The sequence below is a fragment of the Paramisgurnus dabryanus genome, chromosome 21, assembly GCF_030506205.2.
Source record: "Paramisgurnus dabryanus chromosome 21, PD_genome_1.1, whole genome shotgun sequence".
NCBI classification, from domain to species: Eukaryota; Metazoa; Chordata; class Actinopteri; order Cypriniformes; family Cobitidae; genus Paramisgurnus; species Paramisgurnus dabryanus.
In genome coordinates this window covers 4,925,290-4,951,214 of record NC_133357.1, presented here as the reverse complement: position 1 = coordinate 4,951,214, position 25,925 = coordinate 4,925,290, and the positions used below count along the sequence as shown (strand labels likewise).

The following is a 25,925-nucleotide window of genomic DNA, read 5'->3' as shown; positions in this document are numbered from 1 at the left end:
AGTAAGAAAGATTGTATTAGAATTATTCACAATTTTTTCTATATTATGCTCAATTTGTACGTCTGGGATTACTGCTGCCAAATCACGACCGATATTTACAAAAAACTTATTGAAGCTATTGACTATCCTATTCTTACCACTATATTCACCATGTGCATCTATAAAGTATTCAGGGTAGTTAGTTTTTGTTGAGCCCTTATTAAGAATACAGTTTAATACATCCCAGGTTCCTTTTATATTAGATTTATTATCAAACAATAATTTCTTATAGTAGGATTTCTTTGCTTTTCTTATTATATCAGTTAGCTTATTTTTTTACAGCTTATACTTATTCTCTGCTTCTTTTGATTTCAATTTAATGAATAATTTATATAAATAATTTTTCTTTTTATATGCATTTATTAAACCTTTTGTCAACCATGGACTTTTTAAATATTTGTTGTGCTTGCTGTAAACAGAAATGGGGCAATGCTTATCATAAGAGTGTAAAAATATCTGTAGGAAGTTGTTATAGGCTCTATCTGTGTCACCTTCTCTATGAACAGAACTCCAGTCTTGTAGTCTCAGGTCGTCATTAAATGCATCAATTGCATCTTGAGTTAGTAATCTTTTATGCCTCACATTACCAATTTCCTTTGTTTTAGACACCTTACAATCATACACAACAAAAACAGGTAAATGATCTGTAATATCACAAATAAACAAACCCGAAATTAACTTACTAGACAAATCATTAGTGAAAATATTATCAATTATGGTTGCACTGTGTGATGTAATTCTACTGGGTTTTGTTATAATTGGGAATAAGGACATTGAGTACATTCTTTCAATGAATTCATCAGTTGGTTTATGTTTGTTAGGATTTAAGAGATCAAAATTAAAATCCCCACAAATAAATAAAAACTTATCACCAATTGTTGAAAACAAATTCTCCATCTCTCCATTGAAAGTATCAATGCTTGACCCAGGGGATCTATAAACATAACTTATAATGATATTTTTTTCCTTTTGTTACTTATTTCTATAGTAATACATCCATTACATTATCGAGTGCAATTGCCATATTAATTAGAAGAGAATATTTTATAGTTTTATGCACATATAATGCAACCCCACCGCCTGTTTTATTGAGTCTATTCACATAATGCAGATCATAATCATCCATTTCAAAATCAACTCTTTTCTCTTGTTTAAACCAGGTTTCAGAAATTGCTATTACACTGAAGGGATGCACAAAATTTTGTAAATATTCTCTTATTGCAATAAAATTAGTATACAGACTTCTACTATTAAAGTGAATAATTGTAAGTTTATCATTAGTCAAACAGTTATTGATATATTGATCATTCGTATAGTAGTTACAGCTGTTACTAGCAGTGCCGGCCTGAGCCTCTTGGGGGCCCTAAGCAGAATGTGTTTGGGGGCCCCCCTCCCACCACGCGGACACAAATGTCACGCTCTAATGTTACATTATAAATGAACAATAATTTAAATAATGAAAAAAATCTATACTTAAATAAAATACTTTATTCTTCAATGTGTCATGTCATATTAACAGGCTATGGAATGTTAACATTGGCCAACAAGAAAAACCTCATCTGCTGCATCATCAGCTGTGGAGACACTGACACTTGATGAAACATCAGGGGCGGGTGGAGTTGGTTGTGCTCCAAAGTACTTCAACAGTGTTCCTGAAAAAAATAGCATTGGATAAGTGCATAGTTGATCGAGCAGAATGAGTTTATTTTGCTTATTTTTCATTACTTACACAACAAGCAATAAATAAATAAATATAGGATAGCACTGTTACATCACTACCCACCATATAAATAAGATTGAAGTCCATTTTCATCAAAGAAATCTCCCTACCCAACATGGTATTGGTATATATTCTCATAAAGTCCAATACCATCTCTTACCAAAGATCTTAGACAGAGAGCGCATGTGCTTTGCCTATGAAGCTGGAACGTTACCGATGTTGGAACGTTCACGTCAACACATACAGCAATGCTAGCTAGGGGTGTGATATATCACAAAACTCACGGTTCGGATCACATTATGGTTTTTGAGGCACAGATCTGATAATTTTTCGGATCAGCAGAATAAGGGGTTGGAAAAACTAATAAAAAAATGAAGAAATTACTTACAAACATTTATAAAAAGAACAAAGTTGCACATTAAGTAAGGGCTAAAATTAGCATTAGGAACAGAAATCAAATCAAATGAATTTATAACACTTTATTGTATGAATTAAATATAATTATTCTTTTTTAGAGCTACAGAAGTGATTTTCTCTTTGTCTTGGAAGGTTTGATTAACATTAATGACACAGACTTAAGTATGTTAATTAAGGTTACTGTCTCTTTAAGAGAAGCACGGACCTGGTTTCTGCCTAATCTATACATAAACCGTCTAAAGACATAAACAACTGTTTTTATTGGAAAAGAGTACTGTGGAGATCATTTTGTTTGTATGTGCCCTGTCAAGAACAGAAAGATTTTATGTGTGCCCTACTAAGTGCACTTATACGCGGCGCGCTCACACAGACGGAAATACAGACGGCGGAGCATAAAAACGTTATGTTCTTTTCAGTGCTCTATTCCTCAAATATATGTTAATGGACTACAGTATGACACAAAATAGCGGAACTCTCTCTAAAGTTTAAACATCAAGTGTTAGTGTTCTGATCTCTGAAGGGAGCTGGGCTGGACAATTTAAACCGCATGGGCTTGCAGAATACTGCTCACTTTAGCGCCTTTTTGCGGGATAAAATGTTTAAAATCACTTGAAATGTTAACTTTTGAAAGCCTTTGAAACACGTGCAAATGATAAACTTTCACTATTTAAGCGCATGCGAGCCGAACCGTGGGTCGAACACGGTCACGGATTAACGTCGATCTGTCACACCACTAACACAAATTAAACATACTGTATATAATCATGCAAACATACCTTTATCTTGCTCTTTTTTCTCATCCTCGGTCCTTTTCTTTGTTCTCTTTTCGGCCCCAGAGGGATATATCCTTTTTTTTGACATGTCAAATGGCTCATCATTGTTTACAGTGAGTGACGACGTTGTGCACTTGCGCGCTGACGCGCAGGTGGCGCAGGTGTCTATGTTGCGCCTGACTAAAACGCTAGCACTGCAGACACATAGTTGTCTCCAAATCAAAATTTTCTTGTCTTTAATTATTCATTTATAAATTCGTATTCATTCATTCATCCATTTATTTTACCTGTTTAAGTTATTTAATTGTATAAAAAATAAAAATAAAAAAACGATTGGGGCGGGGGCCCCCTGGTGGCCAGCGGGGCCCTAAGCAGCCGCTTGGTTCGCTTATGCCTCGGGCCGGCCCTGGTTACTAGTAGTAGAAAGGAAATTGTTGTCGGGATCAACATCCGTCTCTAAATCATGCATACTGTACTCAGTGAATTCCGTGGCACTCAAATCCGTTTGACGAAGTTGTTCAATTCTCTGTAATAAATCTGTCATTGTATAATTGTCCTTTGATCACTTCTATATGACTCAAGGATCATTGTGATAGTGTAAGTCAGATGTTACCTTAAATGAAACCAGATGATTGATGAGCATTATAATCACTGATACTTGTCCAACTCCTCCATGTTCCTTATTGTGATGGTTTTCGCTTCCTCTGGAGACCCAGTTAACTTAATGTAGATTTTACCATTGGTTACCCACTTGTGTTGAATTTTTCCTTGTTTCTTGAGGTATCTTGCTTTCCTGGCCATATCCGCATTCTTTTTTGTTAGATGCTCGTTTATATACACATTCGTCCCTTTAAGTTTGCGTCCTTGTTTTAACAGCGCCATCTTGTCTTTCCTGTTGACAAATCGCAAAATGACTGCTGCTGGTCTGTCATTATTCCTCCTTCTAGGTAGCGGGTGGCAAGCTTCAATACGCTCCCAGTCCAGCTCCACTCCTTTGCTCTGGAGAAAAGCTGCCACTTGTTGCTCCACTGAGCGAATTTTCCTCTCCCAGAGCTCATCGCCTTCGTCCGCTGATACCGCGCGCGCGTACGAGCGAGGTTTGATCGGGATACCGGTGATGATTAAGTCATTTATCCGGGAGTATTGCTCCAGATCATCCACCCTCCGTTCAAGCCCCGCAATCCGTTTATCCTTTTCGATGTTTAGGAGGCGTAGCTGTTTAACTTCCTCCAATAATTCCATAAGCCGGTTTTGCTGTGTCTTAACTGTAGTCATTTCTTCAGTTATGAAGTCTAAAGACTTTTTAATGTCCTCGACTTCCTCAGATTGCACGTTCTTTTTTTGGACCCATTCCGACACCATCAGCGTGATGCTTTTCAACACACGCGTCAGTATTAAGAACTTAGGCAAACAATACGCAAAGTTTAGGCAAAACACTCGTCAACTCCGAGCGCAGCACACGCGTGTCCACCCAGCGCGGCCATCTTGAATCATGCTTAAAAAATTGCAATTCAATCTGGCGGCTTCACTTTTCACCAATGGAAGGGAGCGAACAGGCGTCGTCCATCTTTTTTTACAGTCTATGATTCCGACTCGGATACATGCAGGGTTTAAATTGGGCCAGGACCGTCCGGGGCTTAGCCCCGGCACACAGACTGAAGGTCTCGCTCTGCTCCGCACCGGTGTACGCGCTGCGCTGGTGCGTGTGAACTGACGCAAATAATGACGTGTTTTCATACACACACTCGTGCATGCGGTGCATCCACGTCAAAACCGGGTTTTTACCGCTCATTTAAACGACGCGTCGATCGTTTTTGTCACTATGTGCTCAGTTAATCTACATCAGTACGCAGCTCTGTGTCTCACTCAGAACCTCAAGAACGCGCACTCTCGCAGGAGGATCACATTACACATTGTAGAGATGAGAGATAGAGGTCAGAATGGTGCACATGTCGAAAAAACATCTCACGGTACATTAACACAGGACGTCAGGATTATCGCTTCTGATTTACTTTGAATGGGTGACGTCATGCATTGCCAAACTGAATTGTGAATTCGTCAGCTTCACATCACTGGTGTTGCACACGGCAGAAGTTGAACATTTCTCAACCTTTCTAATCCTTTCAATTGCAAACGGAATCAGATTGGATTATGCAAATATCCTAGTGCAGAACCAGCAAATTACGTTTATGCAAGACCAGAGAACAAAGGAGCATGTTTTGCAGTCACTGTGAAATATTCAGAGCTATTTCATGTACTACGGCTTTTGATCAGTAACGTTAAGTCCTTATTGATCTGAAATCACTGTTAGTTTGAGTCATTTACAACATGCATTTGAAAAAGCAACACTCGTCAAACATTGTGGTCCCGAAATCGCTACTGCGTAGACTCAAGACCTAGGATGTCAGCGCCATATTGGGACACTGGCGGCTTCACTTTTCACCAATGGAAGGGAGCGAACAGGCGTCGTCCATCTTTTTTTACAGTCTATGATATCAAAAAAACTTAATAGAAGTCTAGAAAGTATTAAAGTATGTATAGCCATCTAAATCATCTTATTATTACAATATGTTAACTAGATAACTGGATACAACTTATTGTATAGTTTAATAAAATGATGTATTTTGATTATACAAATCAATTACGACCTAATTAGTGATTGACATGTGCAACAAATGCATATAGAGTGTCAGACTCATAGATGTGCATAATTTAAAGTTCAGGTTTTAAAGTTTGGGTCAACCTGTGGCACAGCTTTAAACTGAAACTTATCAAATCCTATCAGAGGTCCAAAATGTCATTGAAACACACCAGTGGCTTTGTTGTCATCATGATAAAACATGTTACCCCTCGAACCTTCCCTCCTAACAGAGCATCCCCACAAAACAAACCCCAATTTAACCCCTGAACATATATACTATAATTAATAATTAGTTACATTTATATAGCGCTTTTCCAGTGCTCAAAGCGCTTTACATATGAATGGGGGAATCTCCTCAACCACCACCAATGTGCAGCATCCACCTGGATGATGCGACGGCAGCCATATTGCGCCAGAACGCTCACCACACACCAGCTTATTAGTGGAGAGGAGACCGAGTGATATAGCCAATTAGTATGAGGGATGATTAGTAGGCCAATGGGCAAGTTTGGCCAGGATGCCGGGGCACACCCCTACTCTTTTTCGAAGGACATCCTGGGATTTTTAATGACCACAGAGAGTCAGGACCTCGATTTAACGTCTCATCCGAAGGACGGTGCTTTTTTTGACAGTATAGTGTCCCCGTCACTATACTGGGGCATTAGGACCCACACAGACCACAGGGTGAGCACCCCCTGCTGGTCTCACTAACACCTCTACCAGCAGCAACCTGGTTTTCCCAGGTGGTCTCCCATCCAAGTACTAACCAGGCTCAGCCCTGCTTAGCTTCAGTGGGCAAGCTGTCTTGGGCTACAGGGTGATATGGCTATCTATAGTTATGCTGTGGCACAGAGTTAGACCCTTTTGACTCCACACAGAAACAGCAATGTGTGCGGCATGACATAAGGAACATCCTGGATCTGTTTTTTTGCTCTTCTTTATTCTTTTTTTTATGTATTATTGAAGTATCGGATTGGGACTTGGTATCAGCAGATACTCAAAATCAAATGATTCGGACTCGAGGGCAAAAAAACCTGATCGGGACATCCCTATTTGCCAGTTTTGACATAAAAACAGGAACACTACAATCGCAGTTCAAAAATGTCATATTGTTCATAAAGATTTTTTTCTGTTCGTTTCAGACCTGATGGAGCCAAAAGAAAAAATCACAAATGCAAGAGAACAGACAGATCAAGGTGATTTGATTTATTTATCTGCTTCTAATATTTAACCAGTAATGACAAAGACACAAACACAATTATAGTTGCAGAAGTTCTCAGTGCATTTTTTTACTGTGTCAAATTCTTCATAATGACTTTCTCTGTTCATTTTAGATCAGAAAATGGTTAAGGAGGAAATTTTACAATTCAGTGAAATAGAAGAGAATCCTCATCATTTGATACACAAGGAAGAATCTCTGAGCTGTTCGATAACTCTGAGGAATTTGTCCCCTAAAAGAAACAAAAAGATAAAATCAACAGCCAAGGATACTCTTATTTGCCCTCATTGTGGAAAGACCTTCACCTATAAATATAAACTTAATGAGCACATGAAAACCCACACTGGAGAAAGACCTTACAGATGTGATCAGTGTGTAAAGACCTACAACAGAAAATGGGACCTTAATGAGCACATGAAAACCCACACTGGAGAAAAACCTTACAGGTGTGATCAGTGTGGTAAAAGTTACATAAATAAATGGCTCCTTAATAACCACATGAGAACTCACACTGCAGAAAAACCTTTCAGATGTGATCACTGTGGAAAGACATATAACAGACGCTGGGACCTTAATGAGCACATGAAAACCCACACTGGAGAAAAACCTTACAGCTGTGATCAGTGTGGAAAAACTTTCTTTAATAAATGGCTCCTTAATTCCCACATGAGAACTCACACTGCAGAAAAACCTTTCAGATGTGATCACTGTGGAAAGACCTACAACAGAAGTTGTTACCTTAATGAGCACATGAAAACCCACACTGGAGAACAGCCTAGATGTGATCAGTGTGGAAGATCATTCACTCGTAAGTCTGACCTGAATAAGCACATGAAAATTCACACTGGAGAAAAGCCTTATGGATGTGATCAGTGTGGAAAAACCTTCACTCTCAAGTCTTGCCTTAATGTTCACAAGAGAATTCACACTGGAGAAAAACCTTACAGATGTGATCAGTGTGGAAAACCATTCACTCGTAAGTCTGACCTGAAAAAGCACATAAAAAATTTACATGGGAGATAAACCTTACAACTGTGATCAGTGTGAAAAGACCTTCAAGAATAAAGTCCACCTTAAGGTTCACACAAGATTTCATACTGGAGAAAAGCAACTAGACCTCTGCAAATATGCCTAAGATTTACCCTGAGACTAAACTTTTGATTATCAAGAGGCTGAAGACCAGATCCACTGCTGATGTGGCAGACACCTTCAATGTGTCTCAGCGTTAAGTACAGAGGATAAAAAAAAGATTAGAAGAGACTGGAGACGTTTTTGACAAGCCCAGGTCAGGCAGACCCCCGCAAGACAACTGCTCGGGAGGACCGTTTGTTGGCTCGAAAATCCAAGGCCAGACCATTTTCCACTGCAGGAGAGCTTAGTCCCTGTGTCAACCAGAACAGTTTGACGGATTCTGTTATGAAATGGCCTCCATTGTCGAATCAGTGCCCAGAAGCCAGCACTAAACAAAAGACAATTGAAAAACCGTGTGGCATTTGCCAAGGCCCACAGCCTGCTAAAAGGATGGACGCTGGAAAAGCAGAAGGTTGATTTTTCAGAATGAATCTTCTGTTGAATTACACCACAGTCAAATATTGCAGGAGACCTACTGGAGCCCGCATGGATCCAAGATTCACCCAGAAAACAGTTTGGTGGCAGAAAAATCATGGTCTGGTTACATCCAGTATGGGGTGTGTGCGAGAGATCTGCAGGGTGGAAGGCAACATCAATAGTCTAAAATACCAAGAAATCTTAGCTACCTCTTATATTCCCAACCATAAAAGAGGCCAAATTCTGCAGCAGGATGGTGCTCCATCCCATACTTCCATCTCCACATCAAAGTTCCTCAAGGCAAAGAAGATCAAGATGCTCCAGGATTGGCCAGCCCAGTCACCAGACATGAACAACATTGAGCATATGTGGGGTTGGATGAAAGAGGAAGCATGGAAGACAAAACCAAGGAATATTGATGAACTCTGGGAGGCATGCAAGACTGCTTTCTTTGCTATTCCTGATGACTTCATCAATACATTGTATCAGGGGCATAAGTTTGTGTTGGAAAGTGGTGGGGACAAAAGATCCGATGAAAAAACATTACAGCAGGAGGGGGGGGAAACGGCGCATCAAAAATGGGCATAGCCAGTCAACAACAGGCCAGTCAAAATACTCAGCTAGAGAAAGTCCTTCTCTCTGGTCAAGTTGATGACGTGGTTGACCTTTATCCAGAGTTGCAGTTCCAGTCCCTAAAGGTGCAGCTGGCCATGTTCACTGCAATTACACCTACAAAACCTGCTTAGAAGTGACAGAAATCATGAGGAACATGGACCTGAGGTCCGTGGTCTCTTCAGTCAAGTTGATGCACTTCTACGTTTGTTGCTCGTTGTTCCTGCCTCATCTCTTCAATGTCACAAACATGACTCAACAGTGTGGCTGTTTGTCATGTTCACAGAGAGAGAATGTATAACTTGGACAAGAAGAAACTGTGTCAAGAATTTGTTCAAGTTACTGATCGGCGCATGCATGTTTTTGGGTCATTTTAGAACCAGTAATAGTTTATTTTGTTTAAGTTACTTTTTTTGATAATGTACCTTGTTTCTTTCTGTATCTAAACTGCATTGCATGTTTTATTTTGTGCAAATAAACCTTTAACATTTCTTGGTTCACTTTTTTTAGAACATTTTAACCAAATCCTCTCAAAAGTGGTGGGGACAAAATCAACCATTTCAAAAATTGGTGGGGACATGTCCCCAACGTCCCCAGTGTTAACAACACCTATGCATTGTGTGAATTCTTGACAAACCGCATAGATGCAGTCCTTCAAGCTCATGGAAGTCATATAAGAGATTAAATTTGGATTTCACTGCACCACTTCCTAATTTGCTGAAATATTTTTGCAGTAAATTTGTTCAATTTCTGTATAGGCGACAAAACTTTTGACCTTTCTGTCTTGATTAAATGCTAAATCTTTTTTCAGTGAAACTAATTTATTTCAGTGCATTAAACATCATTTGGGAGGGTTTTAGCTTTTCATATGAGCTATTTCTAACACCAATTGATTAATTTAAGGTTAATAGCAGGTGTTTCTACAAAATAGATAAGCGACAAGACTTTTGTCAGGAAGTGTGTGTATGTATATATGTATATGTATTGTTACGACCAGCTCGTTTAAAGCCGCAACACAAAAGAGGAATCACACAAAACTGTATAATTAAAGGGGCGGTGAATTTGTCGATTTTATTGTTTTATACTGTTGCCTGATGTCTACTTCTGATGTCCGCGTGGTTTTTACATTCAAAAACATCAAAAACAATAAGTAATAGGCTATTTTGTAACATAGATTAGTGGCTGTCTGGAGAAATGGTTCGTTTGAAGGGGCGGGCCGCATTGAAGACCTGGACGTAAACACCCACTGCTATGATTGGACGTCTTCGTTCCATATGATAAAAAATAAGCTTTGTTGAGTGTTTGACCTTTCAAACGTAACTCGCCTAAATTACCGTATACAACACAGTAAACGGGCATCAGAATCTAAACTGCGGCTGATAAATCCTTCTTTATAAATAACACTGTATATTTCTACCGTTAAATTACAGTCGTGTTGTTAAGTGGTGTATCTTTATTAATCGTTTAATGTTTTTAGTACATTAAAACAGTCAAACATACGTGTTTAGACACGGATGTTACAACAGACATATCAAGCGATCTCTTCTAACAAAGCAATAGTGAAACGCAGTAACTTAAATAAAGTAAAATGTCTTACTGTGTATAATGCTGTGTCATTGTTGTCAGATCCAATATAAGTGGTGCTTTTAATCACAGTCTCTCTGCAAATCCAGCATCGACTTCTTTCCAAATAAATCCGTGTACACAAAGTTAACAAACACTCCCCACACGAGCTGGAACTTCTTAAAAAGCAAACTTTTTCCAGGCATTTAATGTTATGTTCCAAGCCTCTGAATTAAAGTATTTAGCTTCTGTGTTGTTCCCACGCGGTTCTTCCACAACCGAAAATGCGTTTCCAGTCTTTCATAACAGATCACCGCGTCAAAATAAAAGTCTCTCAGAAAAAATGTATTTAAAAGTCATTTTGGTTACATTTGTCAATCTTTAAAGACATATTTACTTGTTGAGACACACGTGTGTCACGCGAAGCTGTGGGCGGGACTTCAAAAGTGGTCCTTGTATTTGGCTATGGGGCGGTACTTCAATTCTACTTTGACGTCATAGATTTCCGAATTCCACACTGGCTTGTTTTACTGGCTTGGTGCCAAAAACGGTTATATTTCAGTAGCACGGACGTTTTCAGTTCTGAAACTTGCAGGATGTTCATTTAAGTATGATGACCTCTTATATAACAAATTATCAAGTTAAAATTGAGTATTTGATTCACCGCTCCTTTAATGCAAATTTTATTACATTAAAGGGGCGGTGAATTTGTCGATTTTATACTGTTGTCTGATGTCTACGTCTACGTATGATGTTTGCGTGGTTTTTACATTCAAAAACATCAAAAGCAATAAGTAATAGGCTATTTTGTAACATGGATTAGTGGCTCTCTGGAGAAATGGTTCGTTTGAAGAGGCGGGCCACATTGAAGACCTGGACGTAAACGCCCACTGCTATGATTGGACAGCTTCATTCCCCGTCATTACATGTGGGAAAATGTTTTAAAAACATTAATGTGTAAAAATAGCAGCCGGACACAAATATGTTTAAGCCACAAAAGATTCTGGGTGCTAAAGATGATACACATAAATGACAATACGTATAGTAAAGTAGAAACAAAACTTTAAACTCGACGTGTCTAAAGTACCGTAAACAACACAGTAAGCGCGCATCAGAATCTAAACTGCGGCTGATAAATCCTTATCATAACTTTGTATATTTCTATTGTGCTTGTGAGATACACGTAACGTTATATACCACAGTTATATGATAAAAAAAAGCTTTGCTGAGTGTTTGACCTTTCAAACGCAACTCGCCTAAATTACAGTATAACACAGTAAGCGGGCATCAGAATCTAAATTGCGGCTGGTAAGTACTTCTTTATCACTAACTTTGTATATTTCTATTGTTATATTACAGTCGTATTGTTAAGTGTTGTACCTTTATTAATCGTTTAATGTTTTAAGTAAATTAAAACAGTCAAACATACGTGTTTAGACACGGATGTTACAACAGGACATATCAAGCGATCTCTTCCAACAAAGCAATAGTGAAACGCAGTAACTTAAATAAAGTAAAATGTTTAACTTAATGTGTATACTGCTGTGTCATTTTTGTCAGATCCAATATTAGTGGTGCTTTTAATCACAGTCTCTCTGCAAATCCAGCATCAACTTCTTTACAAATGAATCCGCAGTACACAAAGTAAACAAACTCTCCCCACGCCAGCTGGAACTTCTTAAAAACAACCTTTATCCACGCATTCCTAATGTTATGTTCTGAGCCCCCGTTATCCAGCGTCTGTGTTCTTCCCATAGACGGTTCTTCCACAACCGAAAATGCGTTTCCATGGTTACTCTATCATAACAGATCACCGCGTGTCAAAATAAAAGTCTCTCAGAAAAAATGTATTTAAAAGTCATTTTGCTTACATTTGGCAATCTTTAAAGACATGTTTACTGATTGTTTTGAGACACACGTGTGTCACGCAAAGCTGTGGGCGGGGCTACAAAAGTGGTCTTTATATTTGGCTTTGGGGAGGTGCTTCAACAATTCTACTTTGACATCATATTTCTCAGAATTCCACACTCTGCTGTAATACTGGCTTGGTGCCAAAAACTGTTATATTTCAGTAGCACGGACGTTTTCAGTTCTGAAACTTGCAGGATGTTCATTTAAGTATGATGACCTCTTAAATAACAAATTATCAAGTTAAAATTGAGTATTTGATTCACCGCTCCTTTAAACATATACCACAACCAATAATAATAAACAAATGTCTAGGGATAAAGGAAAACAAAGAAATACAAATAACTATAACAAAATCTGGATGCTACATGTGAAAGAAAAACATAAGAACGAGCCACTTGAGAGGAAAACTTCCCCCGAGAGTGCCTCACTCCAGATAACACACAGCACTTTTATATTTTCTAGCTAACTATCAATTAGCATGGGCAAAGCCAATCAGGAACTCCCATGATCTGTACCGATGGAATCAGGAGGTAACTCAGGGTTGTCACAGTATGTATGTATATGTATGTATATATGTATACATATATATGTGTGTATGTATGTATGTATGTATGTATGTATGTATGTATATATATATATATATATATATATATATATATATATATATATATATATATAAACATCAAAAGCAATAAGTAATAGGCTGTTTTGTCCCCTGTATTTGAGGCTTACTCGTGAAACGCTCTATTTAGATGGGCGGGCCAAATTAAGGACTTGGAAGTAAACACCCACTGCTTTCATAGTAAACCAGCTTTCAGTCCTGCGTCGTTACATGTGGAGAATTGTTTTAAAAACTTCCAATGTGGGAAAATGGCAGTTGTAGGGATTAACCCATATAATTTTAAACCGCAGGATGTTCTATGCACAAGACATGATAAACATAAATGAACAATAAACAAATCTTCAAACGCGCCAGGCCTAGAAATTACCGTAAACAATACATTAAGTATGCATTAGAATTTAAATTCACCGTGTTTTCAAAACACAGCTGGCTTGACCACAGACACAGTGATGCTTCAGTGTGTGATAATGTGTTAAGTCCTTATCATTAACTTCGTTGTTAGCCATGGATGTTATACACAATCAGGACATATCAAGCGATCTCTAACAATGCAATAGTGACTGTAGTACTGAAGTGCTTTACTCACATAAGATTGCTATACCATTCCTGTCCGTATACAATATTGATGTAATAGCGTTGCTTTTTTTATTGCAGTCTCTCTCCAAATCCAGTGTGTTTTACCCACGTGAGTTGGAACTTCATTTAAAAAATAAACTTCAACCACACATTCCTAATTTCAGATTACGAGGGAAATTTATGCAGCGACTGTGTTCTTCCACAACCAGGCACTGTACAATATTTTGCAGTCTTCAACATCATGTTTGTTGTATGGACTATCTGTTTTATGCGAACCAGTGGTTGGGGCTTCCGAATTAGATGTCAAGTGGAGGGGTGTTTAAAAATCGACTGCTTTGTCGTAACTTGGCACATACCTGAACATGCAATTTTCTGGGCTTGATGTCATTATGTATATATATTTGTTTTTTGGGTCAATTATGAAAATTTTTGTGAAGACCGAAATAAGAATGCTATATTTTCATGCACTCATTTTGTGCTTTATATTCAAAAAATACTTCTTTGGTACTTATTAAAATTAATTTAAGAACATGGTAGTGTACTTACTCCGTGCTATTTTGAGACACCATGAAAATGAATTAAAATGTGCTAAAAATGTATTTAAAATATTTATTTTGGTACCACTTTGTATGAAAGATGGGTTCAAGTTTACTACAGGTGGTAGCCTAATACATATTTAAAGGGACACTCTCCTTTTTTTTATTTGCTCATTTTCTAGCTCCCCTAGAGTTAAATGTTTGATATTTACCATTTTCAAATACATTCAGCCTATCTCCGGGTCTGGTAGCATAGCTTAGAATAATCCATTGAATCTAATTGGACCATTAGCATCACGCTCAAAAATAACCAAAGAGTTTTGAGATTTTTCCTATTTAAAACTTGACTCTTCTGTAGTTACACCGTGTACCAAGACCGATGGAAAATTAAAAGTTGCTATTTCCTAGGACGATATTGCTAGGAACTATAATCTCATTCCGGCGTAATAATCAAGGACTTTGGTGCTGTAATATGGCTGTAGCAGGTGCAATGATATTACGCAGTGCTGGAAAATAGTCCCCTGCTTTAAAGTTACCAAGTGCACTATTTTCAGGTGCTGTGTAATATCATTAAGCCTCCTGCAGCCATGGTCAAATCAGATTTAATGAGTAATGCTAAGCTATGCTAAAAGTGGTACTGACTACTGCCAGACCTGGAGATCGGCTGAATGGATTCTTAAATGGTTAAAAGTGTTAAACTCTGTGGGAGCTGGAAAATGAGCATATTTTTTTTTTTAAAGATAGTATGTTAAAAGTACATTTTAGTCCATATTCATGGTTTATTGTGGTCTCAAAATAGCATGGATAAGTACAAATGAGTGTGTGAAAATAGAGCACTTTAAGTACATTATGGAAATGTGCATCTTTTTTCACCCGAGACATTCAGAAGAATTGTTTTATTTTAAATAATAAATTGTATAAATGTTAAAAAGTCTGACTTTTATTTATACAAGTTTTTAAAAGTTATTAATTAAAGTTTTAAAAAGTTATTAATGAAAGTTTTTAAAAAGTTATTAATAAACGTTTTTAAGAGTTATTAATAAAAGTTATGTGATCATTTTTATGTGACATAAATGTAAATAAAACAACTGAAACCACTCAACTTAATAAAATAACAAATAATTCAAAGCATAACTTACTGCATTTTAATGACATGCTTATATTCAGAATAAAATGTTTTCTGTGGTTTGACTGCAATTTGTTAACTATGAAAAGATTTACAATAAATTGAGTAAAATCACGAAATTTTTAGAAAACAATTGAATGAATAAGCAAAAATAACTTGGCAAATTTAACGATAAAACGATCTGTCATATTTACTCTTTATTGCTCATTAAAACATTTTAAATACCTGAGGTGCTGTCGTCATGCACGTGCAGATATCACATGCAAATTGCGTGAATCCTGTGCTCTTAAATTATTCACCTGACTGAACTTTTGTAAAAAACAAACTTTGTGAACAGTTTCGTCCAGGTCCAGGTTTCGTCTTTAAACGAATAAATGGTGACTGGTGACAGCTCGTCAACTTCCGTCCAGCAGATGGCGCAAACTCACCGCGTGTTACATAAAACAACAAATGAAGAAGAAGAGAAGCTAACAGTAGGCAGTAAGATTTGTGTTGTTTATGCTTTTCAATATTTGTATGAATATAATGTTTGTGTTATCTTTTTTGTGGTAAACTAAGTATTATTCTCCCTTACTGTAAGTTAAATTGCTGGGGTTTTACCAGACTCTTTCTAAAACTGTATTTTTGTAGTCAGGAAGGTTTTGTTTCTTGATTTAACAAAGCTGCAGTCGTTTATAATCCTATTGAAATGATGTTTTTGTGTGAATAGTATAATGGTGATGTGTTTGTGTTCAGATGTTCATCATGAGAGATCAGATGGATGTGATGTGCTGTAAATCAGTAGGAACTGATCTGTCTATGCTGGATATTGATGATTTGATGACAGAAATCTCTCAGCTGAAGAAAGAGGTGGCGTTACTGGAGTCAAAGCTCAGACAGAGAGATGAACTCAACACAAAGGTTTGTATAAATTAAAACACTTAAACACTCTTTGTCATCATGATTGAGGTTTGTGTGTTTAGTGTTGAAATCTCAGTGAATGACTCAAATAGTTGATCCTATAGTGAAAGTACATCATCACAACCTGGTTGAATAGTTATTGACCAATTTTTTTAGTCAATTCTGAGTGTGTATATAATAAAATGCCAAGACAAAGTAAAAAGCTGAAATTATATATATATATTTTTAATCAAATTATGTATATATTTATGTCTATTAAATATTTTCAGTTGGTTCAACTTACATTTATATTTAGCAGACACTTTTTTCCAATTTTGTAGACATGGGACATTACTCCGTAAATTAAATTATGTAAGGTACTTGGATTAAATATCGAATAAAGTAAAAGGCAACAAACTTCAGGAGTTCAAGTTTGACATTTATTGCAGTCTAGTTGTTAAGATATGCATTGTTTTAGGTGCTGTACATATTAAATAACTTGTCTTTGGTCAATACAAATGTGGATGAAAGTGTTTTAGTTTGAATTTGCATTAAAATCTTTTTGTTTGCAGGCTCTTTTACTATTAAGTGGTCCTTAAAATGTAAAACTTGTTTCATCTCTTTAAGGTGAAGTTCAATGTAATCTTCACAGATAGTTTAAATGTTTCAAAGCTCTGTATTTTATTGTCTGTTTGTTTTAATGTTTTCCCAGGATGTATTTGGTGTCTCTCTGTGTGGCTTTACTGATCAAACATCTACAGATCTTCTGATTTCTGTCTGTAATGAAGACCAGAAGACATCAGTGAATCTGCTGGACTGTGGGATAGAAGTGAAACAAGAAGACACCGAAGCAGATGAAGGTTTGAAGAACAGCAATATTAATATATACTTAAAGGAACAGTATGTAGGATTGTGGCCAAAACTGGTATTGCAATCACAAAACGTGTGGCTAAAACTGGTACTGCAATCACACAGCTGGTGGCCAATATACCAAACGACAACATAAACATCAGTTGAGGGCTGCAACTCCACTTTTTAAATGACAATATCCTGGCCAGACCGCTGTTGTGAGTGATATAAGTATTTGAAATGAAAATTATTTCTTAATGTCTAGTGACACTTCAGGGCCATTTAATGATTAATTGATATACATTTCTTACATACTGTTCCTTTAAGCCATTTCCAGGAGCTGCGCGTCATAGCTGCATGTGTACGGTTCTTTGTCTGCAGTGCAAATTGAGTTTCTGCCGTAATTCATTGAAAAGTATAGCAAGCATCATCCCTACATTAAAGGGCTATGAAAATGTGAAATAATCTTAAATAGTGAAATAAATTCCTTCCTTAATTTGCTGTACACACAAAAAAATCTCTTAAAAACATCATAAATGCTTTTTTCCAGGGGGTTACTTTTATGCACATGAAATATGTTTAATAGGGGTGTAACGATTAACCGTGCAAATGCGCATTTTCTCAATGAATGAATTTGAATGAATTATGGTGAAATCCAGACACATCTGAACGCCAGGGGGCGCTCCCGTGCAGAAACTCCCTTTGTCCCACAGAAGAAGTAGCATTACAAACGCTATTCCAGGAAATGTCTACATGAATATTTATATCACTGTTCTTCCAATTGTTTTAGGTATTTTCATTGTAATATAGAATATTTTAAATGATTTTGTTTAACAAGTGTTGCATTTTTAAATGCACGTTATAAACGACGCCGACTCGTTATGATTTTAGATTGATAAGGACTTCCTACTGACCAAATACCGTAGTATACGCACAAACTGTGCATGTAACTAAGAATCGCAGCCTTGCGATTCAGAATCGATTTCAGACAGGCATTTTTAATGGGACACACGGTTGAATCGTTACATCCCTAATGTTTAATAAAAAAATTTACATATAAAAAACAAATGAAAGAAATATGAGTTTGGACGATTCATTTTTGCGACGGCTCTATACACAGCAGAAAGTACACCTACATTCTGTTGAATATTCAACATAATATTTGTTGTTATGTTGAGTGTATACAAATTAAAGTACCTTACTTAGCCCCTCCAGAAAAATGCAAAAATGCGATCACATAATTTAATGCATAATCAGCCAAAGTCTGCATATTTATGCTTCAAATTCATATTTCCACTATCCACTGGGTGGCGATCTTACACAACTTAAACACTGACACATTCACTCAACACTAAAAACACTGTGTTGTACTGTTCATGGCTCTGAATCTGATCTCTTACAAAAAAGTTCTTCACAAAATTGAATTATCTCCGCTTTTAGCTGAAAATTTGAGAGGTGATAAGAGAACAAATGAAGGTAGGATGAAACAGTTTTTTTTTTAAAGCGGAGCGTCTGGTGTTCCTTTGATATGTTTTATGTTTATTTAAAGAAGATAATTTTTCTGGAAGCCATTAACTTAAACTAAAACTAAAAAAAAAAACCGCTGACGGGGAAAGAGTTAAGCATGCTTCCACGCATATTTGATTATCACTTCAACAGTTGCACGATATAAATGTTAATGTATATTGTAGATGAATGATGATTTATAAAAATAAACACAACAGTCTTCAATCATATTTTCATTGTGTCTTTGCTGCGTCTGTGTTGGTTGAGAACTGCGCTCTGTGGCAGCCACACTTGATTCTGAGGAACTACTCTGTTTGGCGGAAGAGTAATTTTTGTACTAATATAATTACAACTTATTTGTGTTTTATTTTATGAAATCCTGCTAATGTTATGCATATGAAGTAACCGTTTTATAAAAGCAATAAGCCCCGCAAAGCAGTGGGGTTACAGTGCATTTTATAACAGCTAAGGGGGTTTTAACAACGCCCCTTAGCTGTTATAAAATGCACTGGTAACCCACTGTTTCTTGGGGCTTATTGCTTTATTTCCGCACGCAAAATATCTGGGACTTGCATGATTTCATAATCCTGCATTTTTGTAGCAAAAAGTCATATATCTTAACAGAAAGCAAAAATTTTTTGCATTTACATCACACATGTTATGAAGGAACGTAATTTCGCGTCGATGATGATGATGTGTGTGTGTGTGTGTGTGTGTGTGTGTGTGTGTTAGAGGGGATGGGACAACTACATAACTGATGATGATTGGCTTAATTTCCATCATAAGCCAACCAGAGGCAGAGTTCCTACACAAGCACATGCACAGTCCGAGCAGTGTAAAAAAAGTCTGAGCAGCGTTGCCAACTTGGTTGGTGACTTTGTCGCTAGATTTAGCAACTTTTTTACCCCTTTAGCGACTTTATTTCAAAAAAGCAACTAGGACGTAGTTTACGGCAGAGTTGGAGACTTTTGGAGACTGACGTGAAAGCATGTTTCGTTCGTTCTTCTCAACGAGCAGCGGGTTCAATGCAGGAAGAAACCTGTATGTGTCTTCCCTTAATGTTTGCCAGTTTTGACATAAAAAATAGGAACGCTACAATTGCAGTTCAAAAATCTCATATTGTTCATAATGATTTTTTTCTGTACGTTTTAGACCTGATGGAGCCAAAAGAAGAAATCACAAATGAAAGACAGACAGATCAAGGTGATTTGATTTATTTAAGTATGACCACTATTACCAGTAATGACAAAGACACAAAAGCAATTATAGTTTTAGAAGTTCTAAACAGTCAAATTCTTCATAATGATTTTCTCTGTTCATTTTAGATCAGAAAGAGGTAAAGGAGGAAATTTTACAATTCAGTGAAATAGAAGAGAATCCTCATCATTTGATACCCAAGGAAGAATCTCTGAGCTTGATTACTGAAAAAAAGAGAAAAAATCAACAGCCAAGGATGCTCTTTTTTGCCCTCAGTGCAAAAGACCCTCACCTATAACTATAAACTAAATGAGCACATGAGAATTCACACTGGAGAAAAACCTTACAGCTGTGATCAGTGTGGAAAGACCTACAACAGAAGTTGGGACCTTGGGACCTGTTTACCAGACTTTGTGTTTTCAGATTTAAGAGTTATTTCTGCAGTCAGGAAGGTTTTGTTTCAATTATAATGGTTATGTGTTTGTGTTTAGATGTTCATCATGAGAGATCAGATGGATGTGATGTGCTGTAAATCAGTAGGAACTGATCTGTCCATGCTGGATATTGATGATTTGATGACAGAAATCTCTCAGCTGAAGAAAGAGGTGGCGTTACTGGAGTCAAAGCTTAGACAGAGAGATGAACTCAACACAAAGGTTTGTATAGGTTAAAACACTTAAACACTCTTTGTCATCATGATTGAGGTTTGTGTGTTCAGTGCTGACCCTATAGTGAAAGTACATCATCACAGTCTGTTTGTTTTAATGTTATTTTCAGGATGTATCTGGTGTCTCTCTCTGTGGCTTTACTGATCAAACATCTACAGATCTTCTGGTTTCTGTCTGTAATGAAGACCAGAAGACATCAGTGAATCTGCTGGACTGTGGGATAGAAGTGAAACAAGAAGTCACAGAAGCAGATGAAGGTGATTTGATTTATTCAGGTATGTACAGGTTTATTTATCTCATGGTACATTAACACGGGGCATCAGTATTAACGCTTATCATTTACTTTGAATGGGTGACGTCCTGCATTGCCAATCTGAATTGTGAATTCGTCAGCTTCACATCACTGGTGTTGCTCACAGCAGAAGTTGAACATTTCTCAACCTTTCAAGCCAAACGCTGGCGTCTGCCAATCAGATCGGCCTATGCAAATATCCTAGTGCAGAACCAGCCAATTACGTTTATGCAAGACCGGAGAAAAAAGGAGCATGTGTTCCACTGTGATTGGCTGTAAGCCACGCTTCAGACACGCCCTCCAGAGAGCGTTAACCATCAGTGTTGGACCAATCAGTTGTTTCAATAAAAGAAATAGCAGAGCGTGCTGCACTGGTCTTCTTTATGTCAATCACTGCTGCTCTTTGGACGATTAGAGGTAATTTAATATACTGCATAAACAAATATCCAAGGCACTCAAGTGAAAATATTAAAAAGCCTTTAATACACTGGGCTACATACAAAATTAAACAGTAGATCTACATGTTTTGGCTTACGCCTTCCTCAGGATACACCTCAAAGCTCCGACAGTCCGCTCAGACAAGCTGTCAATCATAACGACGCATCCCATTTCTATAGCATCAGATTACTAGCTGAAATTAAACTTAGCACAAAAATGAACAATTGAACATTTATCAGCGTGATAACAACCACCTTAACTCTTTCGCCACCATTGACGAGTTATCTTCCCTGCCAATGACGAGTATTTCCGTACTTCTGCAACTTATAAAACCTGGAAGTATCACCCTAGGGAAAGCAGCTGCATGTCCGTGTATGTTTTAAGTATCGCTCTGAATCTGATCTCTATCAAAAGTCCTCACAAAAGTGTAATTATCTTAATGGAGCTTTTTGCTCAAAATTGGGTGTTTTTGAAGTAACCTTCCCATCTTTAAGAGGTGATAAAAAGAGGTAGGATGATTTTTTTTAAGCAGAGGGTTTGTTCTTTCATTTGATATATTGTATGTTTATATATTTAAATAAGAATTAAACTTCTGTGAAAATCATGAGAAATGCTGTTGCTGGCAGGCAACTTTTTTTTTTAAACGCTGGCGGCGAAAGAGTAAAAGGACCAAATCTTTTTTTTATTGGAAGTGTAATATAAATATATATTTTTGACCCGAGTCCCGTTCGCTCGCATGGAGAGAGCGGCGTTTATGACTTGTACTGCATCCAGCTTCACTTTTCAAGACTTATGAGGCTCACCCGATAGAACATAGAGCTCTGTCTCTTTTGGCTTTGACTTGCATTGTGTAAATTAAAAGATTCACCATGGGGGGATTTCTGTGACAGGGATTAGACTAGTCCTAGACTAATGAATGTAAGAGCTGTTAAAACTGAAAACACTTGCACTGAAATATCTTAAAATACATCAGTGTCCTTTGTTTTGACTCAAAATGCACACCAGAAATGTTTTTAGTAAGGCATGTATGTTAAAACTAGTTATATTTCCTAATTAAACTAAGGCCTAGTCCTGGTTGAAGCTAATTCCTGTTCGGGAAACCACCCCCATATGCACTATATTTTCAATGGAAAAATTTAATTCTTTATTCAAAAATGTCATATTGTTCATAATGATTTTTTTCTGTTCGTTTCAGACCTGATGGAGACAAAAGAAGAAATCACAAATGCAAGAGAACAGACAGATCAAGGTGATTTGATTTATTTAAGTATCTGCCTCTAATAATTAACCAGTTAAGACAAAAACACAAACACAATTATAGTTTCAGAAGTTCTTCTTTTGAAGAAGCATTTTTTACTGTGTCAGATTCTTCATAATGATTTTCTCTGTTAATTTTAGATTTGAAAGCGGTAAAGGAGGAAATTTTACAACTCAATGAAATTGAAGAGAAACCTCATCATTTGATACTTAAGGAAGAATCTCTGAGCTGCTCGATTACTGTGAGGAATTTGTCACCTAAAAGAAAAAAAAAAGAAAAAATCAACAGCCAAGGATGCTCTTATTTGCCCTCATTGCAGAAAGACCTTCACCTATAAATATAAACTTAATGAGCACGTGAAAACCCACACTGGAGAAAGACCTTACAGATGTGATCAGTGTGTAAAGACCTACAACAGAAAATGGGACCTTAATGACCACACAAGAACCCACACTGGAGAAAAACCTTACAGATGTGATCACTGTGGTAAACGTTACATGAATAAATGGCTCCTTAATAACCACATAAGAACCCACACTGGAGAAAGACCTTACAGCTGTGATCAGTGTGGTAAAACTTTCATGAATAAATGGCACCTTAATTACCACACAAGAACCCACACTGGAGAAAGACCTTACAGCTGTGATCAGTGTGGTAAAACTTTCATGAATAAATGGCACCTTAATAACCACACAAAAATTCACACTGGAGAAAAACCCTACAGATGTGATAAGTGTGAAAATACCTACCACAGAAGTTGGAACCTTAATCGCCACATGAAAACCCACAATGGAGAACAGCCTAGATGTGACCAGTGTGGAAGATCCTTCACTCGTAAGTCTGACCTGAACAAGCACATGACAATTCACACTGGAGAAAAGCCTTACAGATGTGATCATTGTGGAAAGTGTTTTAGTTGTAATATCCTTCTCGATGAGCACATTACAATACACACTGGAGAAAAACCTTTCAGATGTGATCAGTGTGGAAAGACCTACACCAGAAGTTGGGACCTTAATGAGCACATAAGAACCCACACTGGAGAACAGACTACATGTGATCAGTGTGGAAAAACCTTCACTCGTAAGTCTGATCTGAAAAAGCACATGACAATTCACACTGGAGAAAAACCTTACAGATGTGATCACTGTGGAAAGTGTTTTAGTCGTAATTTCCTTCTTAATGAGCACATTACAATACACACTGGAGAAAAACCTTTCAGATGTGATCAGTGTGGAAAGACCTACACCAGAAGTTGGGACCTTAATGAGCACATAAGAACCCACAATGGAGAACAGACTACATGTGATCAGTGTGGAAAAACCTTCACTCTTAAGTGTGACCTGAAAAAGCACATGAAAATTCACACTGGAGAAAAACCTTACAGCTGCGATCAGTGTGAAAAGACCTTCAAGAAGAAAGTCCAGCTTAAGGTTCACACAAGATTTCATACTGGAGAAAAGCTTTACATATGTGATCAGTGTGGAAATTATTTTATTCATAAGTTTGGACTTAACAGGCACATGAGAATTCACACTAAAGAAAGGCCTTAAAAAGCCCCTACTATGCTGGTTTTCACATTTGAAGAGTTCAGATGCAAAACCACTAAACGCCACCTTGGTCAAAGAGTTAATGATATTAACCGAAAGCTCTTGGCATGTATTATACGTTCATCAAATACTTCTGCTTCAAATTTGCTTATTAACATCCTCAGACCATTCAGAAATACTGGTTTGTTTCCAGAATCCATTAAAAGTCTGATAGAAATGCTCATTTACAAGAAAAGACATCAGGGTGGTTCCAGACCTTTTTTAGGGGGGACTTCAGCCACCCTACAATTATTAAGTCTATTAAACCATCAAATAGTTAGAGTGAACAAACAAACTTGGCAAGTAACAAACTGAGTGCACTCACAAATTTTGTATATGATTATGAAACATACAAATTAGATTAGACTATATTCAACATTCAATGACATGTTTGCTTTTATAGATGCATATATAATGTTTATATAAAGTTTATATATATATGAAGGTCAAACACTACAGGCAAAATAGCTACTCTTGAGCATACTGGTCAAGTTATAGTTTTTGGGTTATTTTGCTTCTATAACATGTATAATTAAACACCGATAATATTAAAATGTCTAAAGCGCACATTAAAGGTGCAGTGAATCAGTAGTTTTTATTGTTTTATACTGTTGTCTGAGATCTACTTATGATGAATGCATGGTTTTTACATTCAAAAACATCAAAATAAATAAGAAATAGGGTTTTTTGTCCCCTAGATTTGAGGCTTACTCCTGAAACTGATGCAGCGACTGTGTTCTTCCACAACCAGGCACGGTACAATATTTTGCAGCCTTAAACGTCATGTTTGTTGTATGGACTATTTGGTTTATGCAAACCAGTGGTTGGGGCTTCCGAATTAGACATTAAGTGGAGGGGTGTTTAAAAATCGACTGCTTTGTCGTAACTTGGCACATTCCTGAACCTGCCATTTTCTGGGCTTGGTGTCATTATATATAAATTTGTTTTTTGAGTCAATTATGAAAATAGTTTGTGAAGACCAAAATAAGAATGTTTTCGTGCACTCGTTTTTTGCTTAATATACAGAAAATACTTCTTAAGTACTTATTAAAATTAATTTAATAACATGGAAGTTACTCCGTGCTATTTTGAGACACCATGAAAATGAATTTAAATGTGCTAAAAATGTATTTAAAATATTTATTTTGGTACCATTTTTAGTAAACTTGAACTCATCTTTCAAACAAAGATGGGTTCAAGTTTACTACAAGTGGTAACCTAATACATTTTTAAAGGGACACTCGTTTGATTTGTACCATTTTGGAATAAATTCAGCCGATCTCCGGGTCTGGCGCTACCACTTTTAGCATAGCTTAGCATAATCCATTGAATCTGATTAGACCATTAGCATCGCGCTCAAAAATAACCAAAGAGTTTTGATATTTTTACCATTTAAAACTTGACTCTTCTGTAGTTACATCATGTACTAAGACCGATGGAAAATTAAAAGTTGCAATTTACTGGGCCGATATTGCTAGGAACTATACTCTCATTCTGGCGTAATAATCAAGGACTTTGCTGCCGTAACATGGCTGATGCAGGCACAATGATATTACGTAAGGGAAAATGTAGATGCAGCCGGTAGTTATCGGGAAATAAGCCCCGACAGTGTGATCAGGACCCGACGCGAAGCGGAGGGTCTTGTACCACACTGAAGGGGCTTATTTCCCGATAACTACCGGCTGCCTCTACATTACCCCGCTTATTACACGGCTACTTGTCACATAAGAAAAAAACGGACATGAATATGAATTTGAAACATTTTATTGGCATATTTGTTTTAAATTAACATTTTTATCCTTCCGCGAAACTTTGCACAGATGCATAAAATGATTGTAATACCTTATTAAGATCCTCTGCTTCATACTTGTCTGTCTCCATTTTTTCTCTTTTAGCCAGTCTTTGAGAAGTTTTAATGCCCATTCTGTATTTTTTTGTGTGTTGGC

The 25,925-nt window shown here is 37.0% G+C and overlaps 1 long non-coding RNA gene and 1 pseudogene across 1 annotated transcript; one reads left to right on the top strand and one right to left on the bottom strand.

Annotated features, from left to right (window-relative positions):
• Window positions 1-1,507: 1,507 nt before the first annotated feature.
• LOC135775195 (uncharacterized) lies at window positions 1,508-3,151 on the bottom strand. The gene is made up of 2 exons (XR_010543841.2): window positions 2,953-3,151; window positions 1,508-1,691 (listed from the first exon to the last, which is right to left on the bottom strand). It is a non-coding gene; the product is annotated as an uncharacterized lncRNA (long non-coding RNA).
• Window positions 3,152-5,882: 2,731 nt separating this feature from the next.
• Window positions 5,883-25,530, top strand: LOC135775130 (uncharacterized; annotated as a pseudogene).
• Window positions 25,531-25,925: the final 395 nt, after the last annotated feature.